Genomic DNA, 26,937 nt, shown 5'->3' with positions numbered 1-26,937 from the left:
AAAAAGAAGGAAAAGGAAGAAAGGAAAGGAAAAAGGAAAGGAAAAAGGAAAGGAAAAAGGAAAGGAAAAAGGAAAGGATGGAACCTCCTATAGGATATTGATGGATTGAGCAATCCACAGGTGGGAATTATGGAATTTTTTCCATAGGTTTTTCCTTTTCCCAGATCTCTCCATGCCTTTCAGGCTGTTCCATCTATAAGTTTTCCCTGTCATGGACAACGAGGAGCTGCTGAAAATGTCACCTGCTCCTGCACTCCTGGCAGGAGTGAAGGATGTGGAATTATTTCCCAATTTTTCTGGAATAAAAGTGCATCTTCTGGGCAGCAGCAGAGCTCAGAGTTTTTGCCTTCCCAGGATATTTCAGAATATTAAACCTCAGGGCTATTTAAGCAAATACCAAGGAAATAATTGCTGGCAATTCCCTGGCAGCTCCCAGCAAGATTTCCCGTGAAGTTCTGCAGTAAAACAAATATTTGATGTACACAAAACATGACAAAACCCACAATATTTGTGATGCCATTTTTTTTTTCTTTTTATTTTCTTTTCACTGACTTCTATTTAAATGCAGTGAATAAATGGATTCAAATAAGATTTCCTGTGTAATATAACCATGATGCAGTTTTTTTCACTTGTTTATTTGAACCTGTTGGACAGGTGAGGTTGATTTTTCCTGCCAGGAATAAAGAAGAAAATACAGCTCAGCCCTTTCCAAACCTTATAATCAAATAGTCTGGGATGTTTCCAGCTGTGGATAGGAAAATTCTGCTGCTCTTGAGGCTAAAATCCAGCACAGGATGGGGGCTGAGGCGCTGTGCAACCAACCAGGGAAATGGGATAAGATCCACAGGGAAATGTGGTGATAAATCCAATAATTGTAGATTTTTAAGGAATCTGACAGGCAGCCTTGTCCCAAGAAATCCTCCTGTCCCAGAAGGGGGTCAGGCTCTGGAATCTCCAGCTGTTTATCTGGCTGCTTTGAAATAAACTCTGCTCCAGCCAGGATTTCAAGTGGAATTCCCTGGAAATGTCCAAGGCTGGGTTGGATGGGACTTGGGAAAAACCTGAGATGGTGGAAGGTGACCCTGCCCATGGAAGGGGGTGGGACTGGATGAGATTCAACGTACCCTGAACCCAAACCTTTCCATGATTCCATGATTCACCAACTCATCCTCGTTCCTGTCCAGTAGGAATTCCATTATCCAGGCAAAACCAGCTGTTTCCACCTGTCCACCCCACAAAGGTCACCAACAACTTCTTCAAGGGTTTTAATTTTGTGGATAAGGAATTCCAGCAGCTTGGACAATTCCCTGCTGCCCAGCTGAGGAATAAAATAAAACCAGGTGGAAATAATGGAAAAATTCCAGAATTCCCTGCCAGGAGGGCACAGCCGGGGGGTCGGGCTCTGCTCCAGGGAACAGGGACAGGAGCAGAGGGAACGGCCTCAGGCTGGGCTAGGGAGGGGGGTTAGATTGGATATTTGGGAAAATTTTGTAATGGAAAAGCAATGTTATTGTTGTCTCACCTCCCAAACCTGAATAAATCCATAAATTGAAATTCCAAAATGCACTTCCCAAACTCCTGGACATCCAGAGCTGGGGGAAAGCTCCTCATGTAGTGAGAAGTGAGGAAGCTGGAAATTTAAACCTTTTTCCTTTCTGAAGGGCCACAACATTCTTGGCTGCTCCCAAGGTGAAACCAGGGCTGCAGAAGTTGGATCAAATATTCCCTTTATTTTTGGTCACTTGGCTGCAAAATTCCTGGCTGGCAACAGATTCCCAAAGCACAGAGAGGTTTTCAAACATGGAATTCTGGAAGTGCCATTGTTCCCCCAGCAGCTGGAATGAGCAAAAGCAACAGGGTCATGTTGGGGTTTATGGAATGCATTTGTTTCCTTTCCTTAGGTATTTTATATTTTTTTAATGATTATTTTAGTGCTCCAGGAGCCTCCAGGATGCAAGAAGCCACTTCTGTCCTATTTGTTAGGAAAAGCCGAGTTCCAGGTTGCCCTGGCTGGGAGGGGTGGATGAGCATGACAGATGTGTCCCACAAATCCTTCCAACGTGAGAAACCCAGGAAGCTTTGGTTGCTCTTCCCTCCCTCCTTTTCCCAGGATACAATTAACAATTTAACTGAGCTTTTCCAGGAAGGATTATGGATCTTCCCTGTGTTTGACTTGTCCCACAAATCCCTCCAAAGTGAGAAAACTGGGAAGCTTTGGTTGCTCTTTTTTCCCCTCCTATTCCCAAAACAACAATTTAAATGAACTTTTTCAGGAGGGAATATGGATATTCCTTGTGCTTGATTTGTCCCACAAATTCCTCCAGACTGAGAAAAATGGGACGGTTTTGTTGCCCTTTTTTCTCCTCCTACGCCAAATAAAACAATTTTTCTTGGCTTTTTCAGGAGGGGTTATGGATGTTCCCTGTGTTTGAATTATGGATATTCCCAGTATTTGACTTGTCCCACAAACCCCTCCAAACTGAGAAGAATTGGACAATTTTGTTGCCCTTTTTTCCCCACTTTTCCAAGACAACAATTTTGTTGAGCTTTTCCAGGAGGGATTATGGATGTTCCCTGTGTTTGATCCAGTGAGCTCAAAATGAGAGAGTCGCCATTTCTGCTTTCACGTTTCTTGGGTTTTTCCCTCTAAAATGTTATTTATTATTATGATTCCACCTCTCAAAACTGAACAAATCAACAGAATATTCCAATAGACACTCCCAAATTCCTAGAGCTGGGAAGAAGCTCCTCATGCAACGGGAAGAGAGGGAGAGGTTCTGTCACAGCATCCAGGAAAAAAATAACCAAAACCCACTGGAATTAATTCCGTGGATGCAGAGCTGGCCACAGCTTCCCATGGCAGCTTTCCCAGCATCCCAACCTCCCTCAGCCCCAGGAAATGTGCATTATAATCTCCTTCTAGGAATAAAAATATCCGGCATTATAATCTGCTCATCCTCCCTGTTCATCCTGGGATTTGGGAGGGTGGAATGAAGCGAAAGCATTTTGTAGAAATAAACAAAATGACTCACCCAGTAACCCGGGATTAATCCAGCAAATTGCTATTCTGGGATGTTCCACGGAATTAAGGGAACCTTTAGAGAAGAGGACTTGGAAAGGTCAGGATGAGGATTGGGGTCCAGCTGCCAGGAGGGCGGAGAGGAACAGTTCTGAGCAGAGGTAGAACAAAGCAGAAGGAAAGGTTATTAAAAATAAATAAAAATAGGGAAGATATTAAAAATAAATAAAAATAGGAAAGCAGGTGCAGGAAAAAAGTGTGATTTGGGAAAATCGTCCTCAGCAGAGGAATTTGTGCCATCTTCAGAGATCCCAGACAGAATAATGGAATTATTTCAGTTGGAAAAGTCCTCCAAGATCACCAAGTCCCAGCTGTGACCAGTCCCCACCTTGTCCCCAGCCCAGAGCTCTGAGTGCCATCTCCAGGCATTCCTTGGGCACCTCCAAGAAAGAGCTGGAGACACTTCTCCCAATATTTAAGAGTTCCTTATTGATATTTGAAATTCTCCTAAAAACGGATAAGAAATCATTCCCTTTATCCTTTTGGACGAATTTAGAGAAATCTGGGATAGCAGAACCCATGGCAGGGCATGGAATGAGCTGATCCCTTCCAACTCAAACCATCCCAGAATTCCAGGGTTCCATGACCTTCTGTTATTTTCTGGTTCTCCAAAAATCTTGGAGAAGAAAAGGGATAAAAAGCCAGGCATGGCACATCTGCATGGGCAATTATGTCCCTTAATAATTTACTGTTGTAATTATGATGAGAGCACATTAAAATCATGCAATTGCATGCATAAAGAGCAATTAAGGCATGTGGGGATACAATCAGAGCACTTCTACATTTAAACCTGGAATTTGTGTAAATATTTTCCGCAGTTTTCACAGGATTTACTCATTTTACCCTCACGAGAGTCTGTGGTGTCCTACGCATGCCCACTGTCCTTACACTTGTATTCATATTGTTTATATTATTTATATATTTTTATTTTTATACATTTACATATCTACTTTTTAATCTTTATACTATATTTATGATTATAATTTATATTCATGTTTATACTTTTACTATTTTTCTTTTTACTTGTATTTGTATTTTAAATTTGTATTTTTATTTTTACTTCCCAAGAAACTGAAATGCTGCATTTTCCCCATGCAAAATCCATGAAAGGAAGGCAAATCATCCTGGATGTCCTGGAAACAATGTGGTAAAATTGAATTTTGGTGGATTTGCTCCTCCAGCCATGGGCAGTGCTGGGCAATCTCTAGTTGCTGCTGTTGTTTTAAAGATGATTTACCAGCACGAAAAATGATCTATTGAGCCTGATCCTGGTGTTTATTTATTCCAGAGGATTATCAAATCCACATTATCCATTGTTTATTTGTAATTAGGCTGGAGCAAGGTTTGCTTCATTCATGTTCCCGTCCCATCCATTTTTCAAAGTGTCACCTTAATCTGCTGTAATTACTGAGCACTTCACACTTCCAGTTGGTTTTGAAACCCATTAAAAATCCAATTAATGCAAAACTTGGGAATTCCTGCCTTGCTGGAGCCCCTGGCTTGGGAGTGAAGTGGTTTGGCTTTGGCTCCGTGCTCTGCAAGGGTCACTCATTTATTGAAAGCTCGTCAGCCCCTCTGCAGAGCTGCTGCTAATTGGGTGCTTGGACTTCATGAGCTTCCCAAGAAAAATAATGGCCATGCCTGTGAGTCAAGCAAAAGAAAATTTCTAAGAAACTCTAACCAATACATCAAGTCTAAACATAATTTCCTTAACTTACTCAAGACCATTCTCACCATGTTTACTCAGTTTACCAGTAGAAAAATGGCCAATTCCAGAAAATATCCCTTCAAAACTGTCACTATTCATTTTGAATCCAGTAGATGGTTAGAGTGTTCAGACCAAAGTTCTTCCTAAGTTTCCTCATGAACCTCAGGAATTAGAAATTCTTAGCTCAGTAAAAATGAAATTTTATGTAGTATTTAGTCTTCCTAAGTCAAAACAAAACAAAGATAAAATAACAAATGTAACCCCAAATCACATTATGTATAGAAATGCAACATCTTAGTACAATTTCACAGCAGTGATAGCCATGGCATCCAAGTTCCATTACAATTACCACAAAGAATCTTTTCCATTTGTGAAGACAAAATTTAGCCCACCATCCCATCCAATGTGAAAAGAAGTGCACTCAACATTAAGAAACTTTCTTTACTAACAGGCAACATAACAATAACAAGAGAGCAAAGACACAGAAGGAAAAGATCTGTTGGTCAGTATAATTGGGTTGAATTTCCAGTTGAGCCAGGTCTGATGAAGTTTCAGTGCTGCTCCTGTTTGTCTGCTCCTGGCTCTGGTCACAATCCCAGGAATGACCCTCAGTGTTCCAAAGCTCTGATCTGCATCTTGCTGCTCACAGAACACTGTGACCACAGTAAAATTCACCTTCCCACTTCGAATTCCACCATCTCCTTATCCAGAGTTCCCTGATTTTTTCTCAAACATCCCCAACTATCTTTCTCACAGCACCTGCAGAGTTTACTGCCCCACCTGTGGCTTTGTTGTCCATAACTTGGCTCCTGTCTACAATCATTTACCATGGCTTTGATGTCCATGATTTGACTCCTCTCCACAAATATTTCTATGGTTTTGCTGTCCGTGATTTGTTTCCTCTCCACAACTATTTCCTATTGTTTTGTTGTCCATGATTTAGTTCCTCTCCACAATTGTTTTCCATGGTTTTGTTGTCTCTTATTTGGTTCCTCTCCACAATTATTTCCTATGGTTTTGTTGTCCATGATCTGGTTCCTCTCCACAATTATTTTCCGTGATTTTTTTTGTCCATGATCTGGTTCCTCTCCACATTTGCATCTGTGCCTTATCCAGGAGCAGCAAGCTCAGCTTTCCACTTTCCACCTTTGACTGTTATTGGCCAGCACCTCAAAACTCAAAAATCCTGATGTTCCCACCTCTCCAGAGAGTTTTTCCCCTCCTCTGGCCAAAATTCCGGCTTGTAGCCAACTTATTTCCATGGGATCATGATCAGCAGGAATCAAAATAAAAGGATGGCCCCTCCTAAAATTTGGGAACAGCCCCCCAAGTCCTCCTCACCAGCTGAAGTATAATCACAGAGCCATGGAATGGTTTGGGTTGGAAGGGAGCTCAAAGCTCATCCAGTGCCACCCCTGCCATGGACAGGGACACCTCCCACTGTCCCAGGTTGCTGCAAGTCCTGTCCAGCCTGGCCTTGGACATTCCCAGGTCTTTTCCAACCTTGATGATCCTAAGATTCCATGATTCCAATGTGACTTCTATGTGCAGAAGTGGTTGTGAGAAACCAGACCTTGACACCTTTGACACAATCCTGGGAATTTGGATGGAGTGAGGTTGGGTTGATGAAGCCACTCCATCACTGCCCTTATCAGCAGGACAAGGGAAAGGGAAAAAAAGGAGGAAAAAACTCATTTTGGGGTTCTTGAAGTTGTCCCATGCAGGGCCAGGAATTGGACTCAATGATCCTTGTGAATCCCTTCCAGCTCAGGATATTCCAATATTTAGGGAGAGGGTGATTTCCTAGGACACATCACTAATTCCAGGCACTGCTGGGCTCTGGGAGGGACTCAATGCTGACAGAGCAGTCTGAAAATCCTTTAAAATTCTTGTTTTCCCTGACTACACTGATTCTCACAGAGGTAAACACAAAATGTTGGGGAAAAAAGTCTATTTCTGCTGATTTCCAGATGAAGAGTTGCTCAGCTACCGTGGTGTTGTGTCCCAAAGGTCCCAGAGAATTAAACAGATTGCATTCCAAAACATTTCACCTGGAAAAGGCATCGAAGTTGTCATTGTCAGCACGGTTGTATCCTTCAGTGTGGGGCTCCAGATCCTTCCCAGGTGTCCTGGAAAGCAAAAAATGAGATTTAAAATAAAATTTGATTGGAGGCCCTGTCACCAAAAAATTGGTGTTGTGGGTTTGGATGGACTGGGAAGAGATGTCTGAGCTGATGCAGGAATTTTAACTGGCGTCAAGTGATCAGTCCATGCCAAGAAGTGGAGATCTGGGACAGATGGAATGGAAAAAGGTCAAAATTCAGGGAAGACAGGCAGAACTTTAGTCTTATTTAATGAATTTTTTCCAGGTGTCTCCCAAATGATGAGGAGAACCATGGTTGGAGCCCTTCTGCTCTGGAGCCAGGCTGGGAGAGCTGGGAATGTTCCCTGGAGAGGAGAAGGCTCCAGGGAGAGCTCAGAGCCCCTGGCAGGGCCTGAAGGGGCTCCAGGAGAGCTGCAGAGGGACTGGGGACAAGGGATGGAGGGACAGGAGCCAGGGAATGGCTCCCAGTGCCAGAGGGCAGGGATGGGTGGGAGATTGGGAATTGGGAATTCCTGGCTGGGCTGGAATTGCCAGAGCAGCTGTGGCTGCCCCTGGATCCCTGGCAGTGCCCAAGGCCAGGCTGGACACTGGGGCACCCTGGGACAGTGGGAGGTGTCCCTGCCCATGGAAAAGGGTTGGAATGGGATAAGCTTTTCCAACCCAAGCCATTGTGAGATTCCATGGAATTCTCCTCAGTGCCTGCCAGCAAAGGCTTCTCTTCAGGGCTCTGTGAAAGCCCCTCTGGGAAGAGGCTCAGAAGCTGAAAATTCCCTTGTCCTCGTGGAGTTTGAACTGAAGCACATCCATAGGAAAGCCGAGTTCTTCATGCTCTGCCTGTGGAGTGGTCCTTCCCACATGGAGAGGGAAATTGGAACAATCTGCTCCCAGAGCACAAACCTTAACCCAGTAAAGGGAAATAAAACCCCACACAAAGAAATTGCAGCTGTTACAGTTGTTTTATTGGCAGGAATGAAATATCCCACTCCAGCTATTCTGTTGTTTGTTTTAAGGATAACTTGGTCCTTTAGGGAAGGAATTGGGAATAAATTGAGCAGATTTATCCAATGTCAGAGAAATATAAATCTTCCCTACTTAAGCAGAGTGAGCATTTGCTGCTTTTCCTGCAGCCAGCCTGGAAAGTCCTGGAGGGCATCACTCACAAATTGGACTTAAATAAATCAAACCCAAACTGCTCCTTCCCTGGGAAAACTGTCCAGTGTCCATAACCAGGATGAACCCGATTTTGGGGTGCTTGCAGGATGAGGAGCCCTGAGTTGTGGTGGAGCACTCGGGTATCCCATGGACCTGTTGGCCAGAAGGACACACGGACACTCCTGGAGTGATTTGGATTGGAACAGATCTTAAATCCCACCTCATCCCATGTCCTGCCATGTAAAACCTTCCAGTATCCCAGTGTGTGGAAAGTCCTGCTGGGAAAAGCCAATGTCCATCAAGGACTCCGGGGAGTCCTGGAATTTCATTCCAATAAATGAACGTCCCCTGGGGTTTTCCCTCTTGAAGTTTTGGAGGTGCAGCCTCCTTTGATCCTAAACTCTGGCACGTTCCCTCTTCCTTTCCCATTGCTGAGGTACCAGGAAGGTGCAGCCTTCCCCAGCCCCCTGCCCTATATCCCCCCTTGAACCTGGCATTTCCCCAAAGTTCAGAAACTCCTCTTTGTGCAGCCCCATTTGGCCAAACTGTCCAGGCTCTGGGACAAACCTGGGCTGGAAGTTCATCCCAAAGCTCAGAAATTCCCATTTGGCAGTTTCAGGAGCAGAACTGTCCAGGCTTTGGGACAAACCCATGGATGGAAGTGGGGACAGACATCCAGCTCCATCTCAAAGCTGTTTGCACCCATCCCCTCACCCAGGAATTGTTTGTGAAGACACCAGCACACATCTTCCCTATGGATCCCTATTGTGTTTGTGGGGTGCCCTGTGGCAGGAAGGAATGATGAATCTGACTCCATGTTCTCATTAGAAGGCTAATTTATTATTTTATGATACTATATTATATTAAAGAATGCTATACTAAGCTATACTAAAGAATACAGAAAGGACACTTACAGAAGGCTAAAAAGATAATGATGGAAACTCATGACTCTTTCCAGAGCCCTGACCCAGCTTGGCCCTGATTGGCCAAAGAGCGAAAACAACTCCCAGCAGAATCCAATGGAACAATCACCTGTGGGTGAACAATCTCCAAACACATTCCAAAGCAACAAAACACAAGAGAAGCAATCAGATAATTATTGTTTTTCTTTTTCTCTGAGTCTTCTCAGCTTCCGAGGAGCAAAATCCTGGGCAAGGGGATTTTTCAGAAAATGTGACAGTGGCCCTCTGGGCTGAGAGTTAACGGGGTAAGGATCCCAGCCATCAACTCAAAGGGGGATGATTGAGCATCCCCTCGGGGTTTGGATCTCACTCCTGCCAAAGCCAACAGCAAACTGTGCCCACGGCATCTCAGTTTCTGTCACCAGCTTCAGAAGGTGTTTCTTTGCTCCTCCACTCATCCTTTCTGTTTGACCTGAATTCTGAGGGTGGGAATTCACGGACCATGGAGGTCCCACTGAATTCTCAGAGCAGCCACAATCCCCTGAAGGATCTCCTGTAAAATGAGTTCCCCTGTGTGAGTCCATGGCCTGCACAATCCCATACTCAGAAATAATTTATTAATGATGCAATAATTGCTGAAGTGACCAGGAACATCTCTGATCACCCTGCTGTTAGAAAATCATACAAAATTTAAATTTTTTTGTAACTTTAGTAAATCTTGTTTGCCTTTGCCCCTGGGGAAAGGAATTTTAAGTTTCTTTTCCAAGGATTTTTCCATCCCTCAAGGAGTGGTGAGCTGAACATCTCAGCAGAGTGGAAGCAGCATAGAAGATCCACAGAAGATGACAACTATCAACTCCCAACATCATTCCTGGCATGGCCAGAGACACCTGGTCCAGAGAAGATTGATAAGAATGAGAACCAAATTATCATCAAAGGCAGAGGGATCAATAACCAATAGTAAACCATATACTGAGAACTGCACAACTTGGGACCAATGAACACTGAAAAAAATTAATTTCTCTGGGTTTTGAGTGTATAAAATATATGAAAAATGGAATAAAATGAATGTGTGATGGGATGATTTTCTCTGCACAACCTGGGCAGTGTGTGGATGAAATTATTTCTGTTGCACATCCTGGCCAGAATAAAGTAATGCCTTGATTCTATAATCCTAAAAATGTTGGAGAGTTTTCATTTTTCCCACAGTTTCCGTGACTCTTGGGTTGCCCAACCTCCAGGATTGGCAGAACAAGAGGTGTCTGCATAGCCAGGGACTCCTGATGAATTTCTGCTCCATTAATTATTCCAGCTTCCCCCCCAGAGCTGTGCACTCTCCTTCTGGAGTTGCAAACCTTGGAAAAAATCCCTTTCCCCTGTTGGTTTTTCCACAAAATCCCTCTCTCCTTTGTAGGCTTCCAGCTGAGCCAGAGGAAGTTGGTCTGTGCACCAGACAGGGGAAAAAAAAAGTCAATTTTATTTTATGAAGAAAATCAGCATTATGGAAAAAAATATCCAGCCTGCCTGAACCTCATCCTCAGGTGCCCTTTATTCTTCCATGAGCTGGGAGTAGTGATCCCTACAAAAAATTCCTCCTGCCCTTTGGGACTGCATTAAGTGGTGCCTGAGCAAGTTGCAGCTGCTGCCTTATCAGGAAGATAAAGGTCTGGATAGGCTGGATGGGAAAGAATTGGGGGAAACTTGGACTCTCTCTGTGCTGGAGGGCAAATTCCTTCAGTTTGTGCCTTTTCCTTGTCCTTGTGTGTCTTGGAAGTGAATGGCCACAGCAGGGAATAGGTGTCCAAATAAAATTCCAGGATTTATCACCAAGGATTGGGATCAGAAGCTCCCTCCTGTTTGGGTCAGTGGCAGCCCCTCATTGTGGGGCTCAGCCCACCCAGATTTGGTCCCTTTGTGTCCAGAGAATTCCAACATCAGCAGGATGGGCTGGGAACATCCAGGTCTGCAGCCCTTGGCCCTGCAGGATTCCCAACCCCAAATCACAAAACTCTTGTGGAGCTGGTTTGGCATTTATCTCTGTGTTTGAATGATCTCAGTGCTTTCACTCTGCCCTCCAAAAGGGAATATTCCCAGTTTTCAGGCTGGAGGTGTCCCTGGCAGGGGAGATATCAGATCAGTTTGTCCCAGTTTGTCCCAGTTTTCCCAGTCTCCAGCAGCATTTGAACCCTTCTGCAGGTGGGACAGACCAAGTCCTGCAAAGCAATATCCCAAAAAATGCCACTGAGCACCTCCAGGTGACCTGGAGAGGAGGGGACAGGAGATCAGGGATAGTGTCACACTCACAGCCAGCATCAATGCCATTCATTAATTAATTAAAAATTAATCAGGGAGAACTTCCCCATGGAAATTGGGCTCAGGCCTTGGAACTGCCCAGGGAGGGTTGCAGTGCCCATCCCTGCAGGTGTCCCCTGGAGGTGGCACTCAGAGCTCTGGGCTGGGGACAAGGTGGGCATTGGGCACAGCTGGGGCTCTGATCTTGGAGCATTTTCCGACCTCAAAAATTCTGGAATTCTGTGTTAATGACTTCATTGCCACTGATCTGACCCAATTTTGGTGTCTACAGTGAAAAGTCATGGACACCAGGAGCACAAGAGCTGGAGAACTGCTGGAGGTGAGGCTGGATGGATCTGTCTGGAGAATGTGAGGGTGTCCTGCTCACCATTCCCAAGAACCTCCATGTGACACCATTCCCAAGGAGAGGCCTCTTCCCTGCAGGAATCATTCAGGATAATTAGCACCCAGACCAGGAAAAACTCAGCCTGGAAACGAGGTGGAAATTTTAACCAGAGGTGGAATTCTCCTCTCAGATCTTCCATGGTTCTTGTTCCACTTGAAGGCCTGAAATCCAGTTTGGATCTGCTGGTGGGACTCTGGATTTAGCAGGAACTCCAGGTGGGAATTTTTGGGAAAGGGCTCTGAGAGGGGAAGGAGAGAATCCACCCCATGGACCAGCTCAGCTCAAATGATGGTTTTTAATTTGTGACCTCTGACCTCCAAAATGGCCCATTTTTAACAGCTTTAAATCAGAGGAATTTACATAATACAGCAAATATTTTAAAATAAAGACTTGTGATGTATTTAAGGAATCTGAGCTTTGAAGAAAGCAAAACTTGAGGAATTTTCTTGGATTTCAGCAGTGGACAAAAAGTCAGACCAAAAATTTTTCTGAATATTTCAGCTCCTGAGGATTTTCCTTGGATTTCAGCAATACCCAAGATTAGAACAACTATTTTTCCTGAATATTTCAAGTCCTGGTTAAATGCCTCCATATTGGCAAAATTCCTAAAGGTCTCCAACATTACAGGTAATTTCCACAAAGTCTGTGTTCCAAATAATGAACTTTATTATTAGATAAACACCTGGCTCCTGTTTTTATCCTTGCTCCTCTCCCTGCACCAACTGTAACGTTCCTTAAAATCCCAATTTTCCACTCACTGAAGTGTGGCAGCCACGTCCCATTAAAAGAATTTTACCAGGAAAATTATCCATGCCTTTAAATAGGTCATGCATACACTTAGCATATGTTACATTATTCTCCACGTGCAGCCAGTCGTGCTGGATAATTGAAAATTTCTGGAGTCACAAGCAAATAAAATCGTTCCTCTGATCATTAATAAGCAGGAAGTGTGGTAAAAATGGGGGGAAAAAAGAAGCAGGGGGATGAAAGGAGGATTAAATTTGGTGGGAAGTTGCAGAAGAGTTGTGCCCAATGGTCATTCCAAGTGCTGATGGAAGTGATGTATAAAAATAAAGGTGCTGTTGTTATTCCTGAGAAGGATTCCTTGGGATCTCTGCTTGGGTGGGGTGGGGGCTCCAAACATCCCTGGGCAGTGCCAAGGCCTGAGCCCCCTTTCCATGGGGAAATTCCTGCTGTGCCCGCCCTGAGCTGCCCCGGCCCAGCCTGAGGCCGTTCCCTCTGCTCCTGTCCCTGTTCCCTGGAGCAGAGCCCGACCCCACTTCTAAAAAGGAGGAAGAGGGAATTTTTGTATGGACAGCCAGCACCAGAAAAAGGGGGAATGTTTTAAACTGCTGGAGGGCAGGGATGGATGGGAGATTGGGAACTGGGAATTCCTGGCTGGGCTGGAATTGCCAGAGCAGCTGTGGCTGCCCCTGGATCCCTGGCAGTGCCCAAGGCCAGGCTGGACATTGGGGCACCCTGGGACAGTGGGAGGTGTCCCTGCCATGGCAGGGGTGGCGCTGGGTGGGATTTAAGGTTCCTTCCCACCCAAACCATTCCATGACTCCATGATTCCATGGGCTGGAGTCACACTGAGACAGTCTGGAGACACTTCCATGCAGTCCATCCCCATCCCAGCAGCTGAAACTCCACCTGGATGTTATGGGAAGCTGGAAGCTGAGCCAAAGCTGGATTCAGTGCTGATGGACATTCCTGCCCACGGGACAGAGCCCAGGCCTGGCCCCATGCCTGTGCTGATCCCACAAATAACAGGAATTCCCCTGTTCTGTCCCACATGGATTCATTTTGAGTGACTTCTCCATCTGACTGACCAACAGCTGTTGGTTTGTGCTGCTGTGAGATTCAGAGCCATAAAATATTAACTTTTTAAAGTAGGTCTGTGTCACCGTCACATTTCCTGAAAAATCCCTTTGCCCAGGACTTTGCTCCTGGGCAGCTGAGAAGCCTCAGAGAAAAATGAAAACAATAATTATCTCATTTGCTTCTCCTGTGTTTTCCTGCTTTGGAATGTGTTTGGAGATTGTTTATCCCACAGGTGATTGTTTGATTGGTTTTATGTGAATTGTTTTGACTTAATGACCAATCATGGTCTGATTGTGTCAGGGCTCTTCTGGAAGAAGTCAGAAGTTTTCATTATTATCTTTTTAGCCTTCTGTCTGTATCCTTTCTCTATTTAGTATAATTTAGTATAGTATTCTTTTATATAATATAATATAGTATAATATATGTCGTATATTATACTATATTATATTATATAAAAGTATATGTAGTATAAATTTCCCCTAATTTGTCCTAAACCAGGACAATATAATATAATATAATATAATATAATATAATATAATATAATATAATATAATATAATATAATATAATATAATATAATATAATATAATATAATATAATATAATATAATATAATGTAATGTAATGTAATGTAATGTAATATAATATATGTAATATAATAATATAATATAATATAATATAATATAATATAATATAATATAATATAATATAATATAATATAATATAATATAATATAATATAATATAATATAATATAATATAATAAATATAATATAATATAGTATAATATAATGTAATAATAAATTAACCTTCTAAGAACATGGAATCAGGTTCATCATTCCTCCCAATGATGAGGGACTCAGAAAATACTCCAGGTCTGGGGTGATGAGTGTGAAAACTCCCACGAAAACTCTCTTGCCTTTCCCATTCAGGGAATTGTTTGACACAGCCCCGTCCAGACTCCAATCCATCTTTATTCCAAAGTGTACCAGCAGAGCAGAAAATCATTTAGGATTTCACAGCAGCTTCATTTCTGGAAGGTGCCCCTGAGTTCCCTCATCCATGGCCACGCAGAGAAAAGGTTTTGGAGTGGCAACACCAATCTGTGTTCACTTCCTGTCACAGACACATTTTATTAAAAATCCTTTTGTTAGGAGTTTTTTCCTGAGAAGCTGAGAGGCCTCAGAAATAAAATGTAAACAATGGTTATCTGCTGCTGTGGGATGCCACAGGGGCATCTGGGATTGGTCTCATGTGGTTGTTTTTAATTAATGGCCAATCACAGTCTGGCTGTCTCGGACTTTCTGGTCAGTCACAAGATTTTATTATCATTCCATTCTATTCCTTTCAAGCCTTCTGATGAAATCCTTTCTTCTATTCTTTTAGTATAGTTTTAATATATTCTTTTAATATAATTAATATAATTAAATAATAAATCAGCCTTCTGAAACACGGAGTCAAGATTCTCATCTCTTCCCTCATCCTGGGACCCCTGTGAACACCACCACAACTTCCAGGGGGGGATAATCCAGGGAAAGATGTGATTCTGACAGGAAAAATGATTCTGACAGGATTCCCTGAGGAACAGCTCCCAGAGACAATTCCAGGCACCTGGGGAAGAAATGGGAGCCACATTCCAACCAAGTCCCTAAATCAGCTGCCCCTAATTAATTTAGGAACTTCCACAGCCTTCATCACCACCATCACCTGAGTGCTGTCCTTAATGAGTTCATTAAGGTTGACGAGCTTTGTGTGATTTTGGCTGCGAGGGGAAACTGAGGCACGAGGCAGAGGGACAGGTTTGGTGTCACACCAAGAGTGGGCCAGAAATGAAGCAGGTTCAGGGCCACAACTGCACAAATTTGTTTGTTTTCATCTCTGATGATTGATGAGCAACATAATTAACCATCATTAATTAGGATTCTCTGCCCCAGATGAGGAATGCACCAAGAACCTCCATGAGCAGCACAGCTCTCAGGAACCATTGCCCAAAAATGTTTTATTTTCCCGTGTTTTGGGGGTTTTGGTGGCAATGGGATTTCATTTTCCCGTGTTGTGGGGTTTTGGTGGCAGTGGGGTTTTATTTTCCCATGTTTTGGGGTTTTTGGTGGCAGTGGGGTTTTATTTTCCCATGTTTTGGGGTTTTGGTGGCAATGGGGTTTTATTTTCCCATGTTTTGGGGTTTTGGTGGCAGTGGGGTTTTATTTTCCCATGTTTTGGGGTTTTGGTGGCAGTAGGGCTGCAGAGATCTGTGGGAAGGTGATAAAAGCTTCTCCCATTCCTGATGGAGCCAATTCCACCGGCTCCAGGTCCAGGCTGAGCCCAGCAGCGACATTGGCAGGGTTTGAAAGAATGGAAAAGGGGGAGAATCCCATGGAAAATCTCAGCCGGGAGCAGGGTCCTGGCAGGACCATGGACAGAGGAGCAGGGTCCTGGCAGGACCATGGACAGAGGAGCCCAGCCTGGAGCAGGGTTCTGGAGAGAGGAGCAGGGTCCTGGCAGGATTCATGGAGAGAAGCAGGGTCCTGGCAGAACCATGAAGAGAGGAGCAGGGTCCTGGCAGGACCGTGGAGAGGGGAGCTCAGCCTGGAGCAAGGTCCTGGCAGGATTCATGGAGAGGAGAGTTCACCCTGGAGCAGGGTCCTGGCAGGACCATGGAAGGAGGAACAGGGTCCTGAAAGGATTCGTGGAGACAGCTGCGGGGTCCTTGCAGAACCATGGACAGAGGAGCCCAGGCTGGAGGAGAGTCCTGTCAGGACCATGGACAGAGAAGCCCAGGCTGGAGGAGAGTCCTGCCAGGACCATGGACAGAGGAGCCCAGGCTGGAGGAGAGTCCTGTCAGGACCATGGACAGAGAAGCCCAGGCTGGAGGAGAGTCCTGCCAGGACCATGGACAGAGGAGCCCAGGCTGGAGGAGAGTCCTGTCAGGACCATGGACAGAGAAGCCCAGGTTTGCTGGAGGATTTGTGACCCTCCAGGTAATTCAGGCTGGAGCAGCCCATTCCTGAAGGAAAGTCAGGATTTTACAGGATTTTGCACCACCTTCACTGGTGGGTGTGGGAGGTTTTAGTCATTTTCCAGGTGTGAAACTTCCACTTGCTCCAGAAATTCCCAAGACGCGGAGTTCTGACTCTTGCCAAAGGAAATAATTATCAGGGCTGAACAATTATAATTTTATTTTGGCCTTTTTATCTCCCAAGCCTCACCCTGCTGGAGCCAGCTCTGATCTCCCATTCCCAGTGGTTTTGGGGATTTTATTTAAGATTGAAATGGTTTAGAGGGTGTGAATAAAGTCTCGGCTCCTTGGGAAAATTGTGCAAACAGATGAAGTGGGAAAAGTTCCTAGAAGGAGAAATGTGTGAATTTCTCCTGACTGTAAGGAGGGATCTTTGTCCTTGGAGATATCCAGAAATAAACTGGCCTGAACTCTGGGTTGCCTCATTTAACTTTGCACTGCTTTGAGAGGGAGCTTGGGTCCAAGGAATTCCATAAATCCCTTCCAAAAGAAATTTAACTCTGATTCCAAGAATTTAAAATCTGGTGAAAAATTGGAGATGGCAAAATCCTGATGAAGTTACTTCATGTGGGGTTTGGGGAATATTAAATAAATCCATCAAGGATTAGTTCATTTTTTCCATTGCCCAGTTCCATTTCCATTATTGCCCAGTTCCAGGGCAGATGGAAAAGTCCAAAACTGGATGAAGTTTGGAGCAACCTGGGACAGTGGAAGGGGTCCCTGCCCTTGGGATTTAAAGTCCTTTCCTACCCAAACAAATTTGGGATTCTCTGGAGCCCGACTCCTTGGGACAAGCACCTGTTATATCCCACATTTCTGCTCTGGAGTTCTTTCTCTGATTCATTCCCAAAATAAATAGGAGCATTCCAAGGCAGAGCATTCCCCTCTGCATCCCAGGAAATTCCTGCTCAGCACCCAGGACATTCCAGAGCAGCTGCAAATCAGGGATCAACCCCAGCACCTCCCCCTTTAAGGACAATTCCCTGTGGGGAAGAAACTCAGATGTTCTCCTTAAATGAGATAACTTGGATCCGCTCCATTTCCCTTATCTAAGAACCTGTTCTCTTATCTGAAAGATAAAAAGGTGTTGTAATTTATCTGAGATAAAACCAGGATGGAAATTATCCTTTGCTTCCACAGCCTTAATTACTCTTTCCTTAGGAAAGAATTTGGAGGCTGAGCAGAATATTGAGTTATCCAATCCATTTTGGAGCTTCCCAGGCCCTTCCCACTGGTTTTTTTTGGGAGGGGGGGGGGTGGTTTGGATATTTCAAACCCACCAAGATCTTGAGAGTGGTGTTTTTTTCTCTTGGGTTTTTTTTTTTAGTACCAAAGGAGTGAAAAATGCAGCAAAAATTAAAAATGCAGCTTCTCCTCATGCAGCACTTGGAGATTTTCTTGTTTCTCCTTTCATTCCAGAAGGATGGAGGGTTCCACTCCTGGATTCCTTCTGGAAAACAAAGGGAAATTCATCCAACATTTGGGTTTTCTCAATTATCTCTAATTTTCATCCTATTTAACCCTTTTTATGTGTAGACCCCCGTCACCTGTTGGCCACTCTTGTTTTGCTTTTGTCCTTTCTTAGCGTGGAAATTGGACTTTCCAGACATTCCCCGCTGGGAATTCTCTGCTCATCCCCAGCCACATGTAGGGTGCTTCATCTCCTGATGGGAATATTTTAGGAAGGAATTCTTGGCTGGGAAGATGGGGAGGCCCCAGGTTTCCCAGAGGATCTGGGGCTGATCCCTGGAAGTGCCCAAGGCCAGGCTGGACAGGGCTTGGTGCAGCTTGGGACAGAGTTTAGAGTAAATCCCACATGATGGGAATGTGATGGGTTAAATTCCTCACATCCACAAATTTCTGTGTTCCTTGACAAAGGAACCACCCCAAGTGATATTCCAAGCTCTTGGGCATCAATGATCTCTGGGATACTCAGCCCTTTCTGGGTTTCCTGCAGGAATTCTTGGCCCAGATGTGACTCCAGATTTTACCTTCCTTGGATTCTATCCCAAATTCCTGCCCCTTTGGACAAGGAGCACCCCTACCCTACAAACCACCTCAAAGTGGTGCCTCTTTGACTCACTGATGGTTGCAAAACCTGACAAGAATCCAACATTTCTGAAACAAGAGCAAAGCTGAATAATTAAATCAGGACAGCAAATTCCCAGCCCTTTGCCTCTGGAGTCTGGCTCAAATCCCAAATTTAACCCTTTCATCCCAGCAACTGGGTGGAAACTCCCAGTTCTGAGTGAAAATAATCCAAACCATCTCTCGTGGATTGAAGAGTTGACCCATGTGAAATGCGATCTTTAAAGTTCCATAATTATCCTCAAATAATTGTTGTATGGGAGAGGATTTTTTCCTTCTTTCTACTCCCACTTGTGCATTTCATGAGGGAAATCCTCTTTATTTTTCTGCTTTATGAATAATACAGGAATTAGATAAATAATTGATAGCTTGTTAATGAAGTGGCCAAATCTGCATTGCCCTCAAAATGCAGGAATTTGGATGGAATGTCAAAAAGATTGCTAGGATATTTGATATTTTAATTTATTGGGTATTTCCTTGCAGCAGCAGCTCCATGAGATTCCATATCCCTGGCTCTCCATCACATCCACCAATAATTCCTTCTCCAGTTTCTGCAGGAAAATTGTTGGTTTCAAAAATGCAAAATTCCCTTCATATTCCACCACATCCACCACCAATTCCTTCCTCAGTTTCTCCAGAAATATTGGTGGTTGAAAAAATCCAAAACTGTTGGTTTCAAAAATGCAAAATTCCCTTCACACTCCACTACATCCACCCATCCACCACAAATTCTTTCCCCAGTTTCTCCAGGAAAATTGGTGGTTGCAAAAATCCACAATTCCCTTCACATTCCATCACATCCATCACCAATTCCTTCTCCAGTTTCTCCAGGAAAACTGGTGGTTGCAAAAGTCCAAAACTGTTGTTTGCAAAAATTCACAATTCCCTTCACATTCCATCACACCCACTCACCAATTCCTTCTCCACTTTCTCCAGGAAAATTTATGGTTGTAAAAATCCAAAATTCCCTTCACACTCCATAACATCCACCACTAATTCCTTCTCCATTTTCTCCAGGAAAATTGTTGGTTGCAAAAATCCAAAATTCCCTTCATATCGACACAGAATGTCCATCTTGGGCTGCTCCTCCCTGCTCATCCCATTGGAAAAATGGGAAAATGGGGCAAAGGATGCTCCAAAGTGGAGCTCGTTTTCACCCAAGCTGAACTGAAACAGGATTCCCTTTTGAGCCCAGCTTGCACAGATGAAAAAGAGGCATTAAAAAGGAGAAGGAAAAGCCTGACTCATCTGGAACAGGAATAGAAAAACATCTTGGCTGCAAAGAGCTGAAAAAGGAGCAATTAATGTCTGGAATTCACCTGCAAATCTCGTCGCCGCGAGCTATTATTGTTCAAATTATTAGGCAGGTGTGTGAAGTGCCTCATAAACTGGAGAGGAATTAAAAGGCAGATTTTGCAGCAAACTCGGTGCTTATTACACAATTGCAACCCCGTGTCAGAGCCAGGGGATGTTCCCATTGGTTTCACCCCCAGAATGCCAGGAAATTCACTTGATCCCAAATTCCTCTCCGTTACAGACCATTTTAGGTCTTCACTCCACTCCATTTTACACCCTTGCTCTGGATCAGGAAAAATAATTGGGTTCAGAGTGCAGGGAGGGTCACGGTCCTTGATTGTCAAGGTGAGGGCTGTGCTTGGTGTTTGTCCCTTTGTTGTGGGACAGACAAGGGGTGAGGAGAAGGTCACAGGCACTGATGTCACCATGGAACCCCAGGAGAGGCCCTGAGGCAGCTGGAAAAGGGCTGGAAAACTCCTGAAGGAGCTGGGAAAGGGAAGCAAAGGAGGCTCAGGGGCCCTTGTGGCTCTGCACAGCTCCTGCCAGGAGGGCACAGCCGGGGGGTCGGGCTCTGCTCCAGGGAACAGGGACAGGAGCAGAGGGAACGGCCTCAGGCTGGGCCGGGGCAGCTCAGGGTGGGCACAGCAGGAATTTCCCCACGGAAAGGGGGCTCAAGCCTTGGCACTGCCCAGGGAGGGTTGCAGTGCCCATCCCTGGAGGTGTCCCCTGGAGGTGGCACTGAGAGCTCTGGGCTGGGGACAAGGTGGGCACAGCTTGATATCAACAATCCTGGAGGACTTTTCAAACCTCAATGATTCCATGAGGTTTAGACTGGATATTTGGGAAAATTTCTTCCCTAATTTTGTTGTCCAGCCCTGGCACAGGTACAGGGTAGAGTGCCCATCCCTGGAGGGATTTAAATCCCTGTGGATGTGGCACTTGGGGACATGGGGCAGTGGTGGGCTTGGCAGTGCTGGGGACAAGGCTGGATGAACTTTTCCAACCTTCATGCTGGGAGGGTTTTTCCAACCTCAATGATTCCATAATTCTCTGGGGAATCAATTCCAGGGCCTCAGCATCCTCACACCTTACACCACCTCAGTTGGGAATGTTCCAGATCCTAATGCAGGTCAGCAGAGTCCATCCCACTGGAATTTCAGTAACGCTTTTTGCAGACACCTCCAAGCTCCCGGTCCACGGCCAGCACTCATCAGTGACACTCACAGTGCAATAGCCCAGGGAAAATTTCATGTGTTCCTCTCCAGCTCCCTGGGATGTGGAATTTTTCATCGCTTGGGGTCACCAATTGTGGTGGTGCTCACAGGGGTCCCCAGAAGAGGAAAGAGATGAGAATCTCACTCCATGTTTCAGAAGGCTGATTAATTATTTTATGAGATATGTTATATTAAAAAGATATATTAAAAACGATACTAAAAGAATAGAAGAAAGGATTTCAAGGCTAACAAAGGCTAACAAAGGCTAAGAAAGAATGGAAACTGAAAGGAATGATAACAAAATCTTGTGACTCTCAGAGAGTCCGAGCCAGCTGACTGTGATTGGCCATTAATTAGAAACAACCCCATGAGACCAATCCCAGATGCACCTGTTGCATCCCACAGCAGCAGATAACCATTGTTTGCATTTTGTTCCTGAGGCCTCTCAGCTTCTTAGGAGGAAAAATCCTAAGGAAAGGATTTTTCATAAAATATGTCTATGACACTGGGAAGTGTGAGACTGATTCCTTAGAGCCTTCCCAAGAGGTCCCATCCCGTGTAATCCAGGAGGAAACTCCCAGCATCCCATCAGCCCCACTCAAAACTGGATTAAAACAAAGATATTCCTTTCCATCCTTGATCTCAGTGCGTTCTCCTGGAAGGGGAACTGGTTCCTGCACGGATTTCGTGTTGGGAAGCACGGCAGAACTGGGTGGTGCTGGGTCTCCTGGCCCATGACCACTCCAGAGAAATTCCATGCCTGTGGAAACTTTATCTCCTGCTGATAAAATCCCCCCTGTGCTCAGTGTGGAGTGGCTGCAGTGAGGAGCTCCTGGAACAATTTAATTGTTTCCCCCTGAGTGACAGAGAATGGAGAGGCTCCAGTGGGATTTCCTTTTATTCAGGGAAATAAACTCCCTTTCATTGCCTTATTCCAAAGAATTCCCAAGCTTCATTTCCATACTGCAACAGGGGCAGCTCCAACAGCACAAGTGATGTGGGTTGATAATCTCATTTACCCTCACAAGAATTCCCTTTTTTCCTGATTTTCCTGCTGATAATGCACAAGACACTTGTTATTTTTGGAATGTCAGCCATGCTGGAGTTATCCTTGTTGACTCCTTCTTTGTCCAACAGCCAATCTTTGGGAAGGAGCACATTTTCCATGTGACTTCTTGATGATTTCCAGGATGGAAAATTCAAATTTCGTTGCCATCATTGTGGCCACCCAATGGATTGAGCAGCCTCGTTTGTCCCTGGTTAATTAAATGTGACCCATTTCTTTCCCATTCTCCCCAGGGATTCGCTGTTCCCATGCCAGGGAATGTCGGCACAGCAGGGCACGAGATTATTTTGATTATTTGACACCACAGGGCTGAGTTTTGCAGCCAGAGCTGGGGGAGAACACACAGAACCAACAACAGGAACATCCACATCCTGCTGAGGAACAGCAGCACCGCGGTCAGGAGCCAAATCCTGAACAATTCCATCCTTCCTTGGCAGGGCTTGGGATGAGATGGGCTCCAAGGTCCCATCCAAGCCAAACCGGGATTCTGGGGTTCCATAATCCAGCTCCAGGCAGGAGGTGCTGGGCGGGGAAAGGGACTCTGAGGACATTGAGGCCTTTCAGGAGTTATAAAAATGATGGAGATGGAATTTTCCATGGGCATGGAGTGGTATGAAAAGGGGGAATGATTTAAAGTAAAAGACAGTGGGTTAGATGGGATGTTGGGATATTGGAATTCCTGGCTGGGAGGGTGGGGAGGGGCTGGGATGGAATTCCCAGAGGATCCCTGGCAGTTCCCAAGGGCAGGCTGGACACTGGGGCTTGGAGCAGCCTGGGACAGTGGGAGGTGTCCCTGCCCATGGGAGGGGCTTGATTAAATGATGTTTGAGTTCCCTTCCATCCCAAACCATTCCGTGATTCCATGGAACACGAATGTCCCTTGTGGTCACCCCATGCCCAGCCCCTCAGAAACTCTTGGATCTGCTGCTGGTTTGCAGCTCTGGAATCAACAAAAAACCACATTTCCATGGGGAAATTCCTGCTGTGCCCGCCCTGAGCTGCCCTGGCCCAGCCTGAGGCCGTTCCCTCTGCTCCTGTCCCTGTTCCCTGGAGCAGAGCCCACTTCTAAAAAGGAGGAACTGGGAATTTTTATATGGACAGCCAGCAGCAGGACAAGGGAGGTGTCAGAGCCACAAGGTCCCCTCTGCCTCTCCCATGGGTGGAATTCCAGGCTCTTTCCAACCCCAGCCATTCCATGATTTTCCTGGTCACTAACAGTGGTTGGGCTCGGAGTTCCCTTCCTCAGCCATTCCTGAAAAACCCAAATCCTGAATTCCTGCATGCACAGCAATAACCCCAAAAACAAATTCAGCCACTGAACATCCCACAGACCTTGACATCATTGACACCCTTGACATTATCCTGGGATGTTTTGATCTGGGAAAAAAGGGAAACTTCACAGGGAGAGGCAGCCTAAGGCACAGCCTAACATTAAGCTTGGCCTTACACGTGTGTATATCCCACCAGCAGCACAAATTGTTTCATTCATATAAATATTTGGACATCAGGAGGATTCCTCTTTATCCCAAAAAATCCTGGTGAGCAGAGCTGGGCTGAAAGGAGATCTGATGTAATTTTTAATAATTCTGAGATTTGAACTGCACAGGTGTGGCTAACAGGTCTGTCACACTCTGTTATTTATCCCAAAACTCCATCCCTCTGAGGCTTGGCTCTAAAAATGGTTCCAATTTCCAGGACAAACTCCAGCTCATCAGGAGAGTGGGAAAAGCACAAGGCAGATGCTGCTGGAAGCTTTGGAAGAGCTGGGGCCAATTAAAATGGGCCTTCGGTGGTGATTTGAAATCCCAGCATCTGCCCCAAAAAAGGAAAATCTCTCTGGGATGGACTGAAATCCAAGGGCTGGGAATAAAGTTAGGAAGAGCCTGTGCTGGCCTAAAGGAGAGGGTTTGGTGTTGGGGCTCCTGATTTGTTCCTCTGCTGGTTTGAAGGGGAAAAATCTGTGAGAAATGGAAAAATTCCATTAAACATTTCAGATCATGGAATTTTGGAATGGTTTTGGGGGGGAGGGATCTTTAAGTTCATCTTATTCACCCTCTGGGACACCTTCCACTACCCCAGGTTGCTCCAAGCCTTTCCAGGACACCTCCAGGAATGAGGAATTCACAATATCCCTCTTCCAGTGTTTCCCACCTCATTCTGGGATGATTTGTTAATTATCTATAATCTGTTCCCACTCCAAACACACCCCAAATCCATCAGAATTATGAGACTAAGTGAAATTATTGAGTTTTCCCTTTGTTTTTATTGGAAGTTGGGAAAAGGAGGGGGATACAGCACCACAGAGCTCACCCACACCACAGAATTACTCAGGATTTTAATGGTGCTTAATGGTCTCCTTCAGTCAAATCCCAATCATTTGTGGACTTGCTCCCAACAGGGAGAGAGAAAATAATTTGCCCCTGTTTGGTGCTGGGTAAAATGGAAAAGCTGTCCAAGAGCTCCTGGAAGAAATGGCTGCTGGAATGTGGGAAGCGTTAAAACCCCGGAATTTTTGTTATTTGAGTAAGACTAATTCAGATTGATTTGATTTATCTGTGATTAAGTTTAAAGTTGGTTTTATTTAGCTGCAATTTGTTCCCTCCTGAAGCAATTTGTGGAGGTTGTGTCCCCCCTCCACACCTTTGCACAATCCTCTTGATCTGAGAGTTCCAGTGGTTCCTCATTGCTGACGGGAGGAAAGCACAGTCAGGGATAACTCCGCCACTACATCCCACAGGGAAGGGCTGAGGGTGAAATCCTTGGGATCCAAGGGTTTTTATCCCTGTCTTAGGTTGCAAATGCAAAATGTATCTGGGGGTGTGTGTTCTATCCCCATCTGTCAGAGCTGGGGCAGCTCTCTGCTGTTCCTGGGGCAGTTTTTCCTTTATCTCTCCCCCAGCCAACACTCCCTGCAGGAGATCTCTGCTGTCCATGGCCACTGAGTGTCCCTGCAGGGCTGATCCAATCCCAGCATCCCATGGGGAGATGCTCCGCCCAGGGGAGGAGCCAAGCATTCCTGCCTGGGCACAATCTGAGCCTGGCACAGCACAGCAGCCTTTGCCCCCTGCACTGCCAGAGGAGCAGCTTTCTGCTGCCCTGCATGGCCAGAGGGAGCCCAGGCCCATCTGCAGCAGCCCTGGAGCTGCAGAGGAAAACTCCCCCCTTGTGCAGGATCCCTGCTGCAGCAGAGCCACAGCTGGCACTGCAGGAGGGCTGAGCCCCCATGGCATGGGGCTGGGACACCCCCTGGCACACAGGGGACAGGGCATGGTCTGGCTCTGTCACTGCTGCTTTGTATTACATTTATATTTTTATATTGTCTTCCAATTTTTTAAATTTTTTCCTAATAATGAACTGTTATTCCTACTCCTATATCTTTGCCTGAGAGCCCCTAATTTCAAAATTATAATAATTCGGAGGGAGTGGGTTCACATTTTCCATTTCAAGGGAGGCTCCTGCCTTCCTCAGCACACACCTGGCTTTTCAAACCAAGACAACAACCAGCCCTGATATTCTGATGGATCAAACCATTCCAGCTGTGGTCACCCACTGGACAATCCTTGGAATGTGAGGGATGGCTAAAGTGAAGAAGTTAAAAGCAAATTCCAGTGCTAAAAATATTTTTATTTTCCCCTTTTATAAACTAAGAACATCCTGGTGCTTGCAGAAATGGGTCACATTTAATTAACCAGGGACAAACGAGGCTGCTCAATCCATTGGGTGGCCACAATTTTGAATTTTCCATCCTGGAAATCTTCAAGAGATCACACGGAAAATGTGCTCCTTCCCAAAGATTGGCTGTTGGACAAACGAGGAGTGGACAAGGATAACTCCAGCATGGCTGACATTCCAAAAATAACAAGTGTCTTGTGCATTATCAGCAGGAAAATCAGGATAAAAGGGAATTCTTGTGAGGGTAAATGAGATTATCATCCCACATCACTTGTGCTGCTGGAGCTGCCCCTGTTGCAGTATGGAAATGAAGCTTGGGAATTCTTTGGAATAAGGCAATGAAAGGGAGTTTACTTCCCTGAATAAAAGGAAATCCCACTGGAGCCTCTCCATTCTTCCTCGTGCATGGAGGGTGGCAAAAAATTCCAGGATTTCATTAAAATCAACTTTTATCGTGAGTTTGGAGAGCTCTGCCTGTGACCAAGACCTCCAGTGAGCCCCTGGGTGCATCTCTGCAAGGCGTGGATGGATCCCAAATTTCCTGATTCCCTGCAAGGGATTCCCAATGCACATCCAGAATTTGGGAATCCTCACCTGCTGCCCTCCCAGCTCTTTTCCCCATGGATCCCATCCCAGGTGTGGTGGCCCTCTGGACACACTTTGCCAGCCCTGGCTGAGTGAGAGTTGAAATCTCCTGGGTTTGGGAGCAGGGACAAATCCAGGGATTTGTTTCAGGGTTAAAGTGGTGGATGAGCCTCGTGAACCTTCCCAGTGAAGTACAGCCAAGGGGCTTTGCAGGCTCTGAATTTCCCATTCTCTGGGAAATGTTTTCCCACAAGTTCTGGAGATGCTGGAGCCCAACCACAAACCCCAGTCCTGGTCCTGGTTCCAGCTGAATTTCACAATTCCCAGTGAAATGATTCCAGCAGGGAGCAAGTCCGTATTTAACATCACAGAAAGTGATTTGGGACACGCAGGAAAATCAGCTCTGACTCAGTGAGGTCTTTTAATTCCTCCTTTCTCCTCCCTGTCCAGAGAGATTTCTGGATTTGGGATCACAGCTGAACATCCTCGAGCAAATCTCAGCAGTAGCTGCAATATTTAAACTTTTAAGAACAAAT

The 26,937-nt window shown here is 45.3% G+C and overlaps 1 long non-coding RNA gene across 1 annotated transcript in view; it reads right to left on the bottom strand.

The window, feature by feature from the left end:
- Window positions 1-526: 526 nt before the first annotated feature.
- Window positions 527-26,937, bottom strand: part of LOC134419973 (uncharacterized) — a 29,714-nt gene continuing 3,303 nt past the window's right edge. The window contains exons 2-4 of the long non-coding RNA XR_010028216.1: window positions 6,839-6,916; window positions 3,033-3,170; window positions 527-1,835 (exon numbers count right to left, since the gene is read on the bottom strand). This is a non-coding gene — a long non-coding RNA (uncharacterized LOC134419973). The remainder of the gene's footprint in view (window positions 1,836-3,032; window positions 3,171-6,838; window positions 6,917-26,937) is intronic.

This window comes from Melospiza melodia, chromosome 6, assembly GCF_035770615.1.
Source record: "Melospiza melodia melodia isolate bMelMel2 chromosome 6, bMelMel2.pri, whole genome shotgun sequence".
NCBI lineage: Eukaryota > Metazoa > Chordata > Aves > Passeriformes > Passerellidae > Melospiza > Melospiza melodia.
This window is presented reverse-complemented; position numbering and strand designations above follow the sequence as displayed.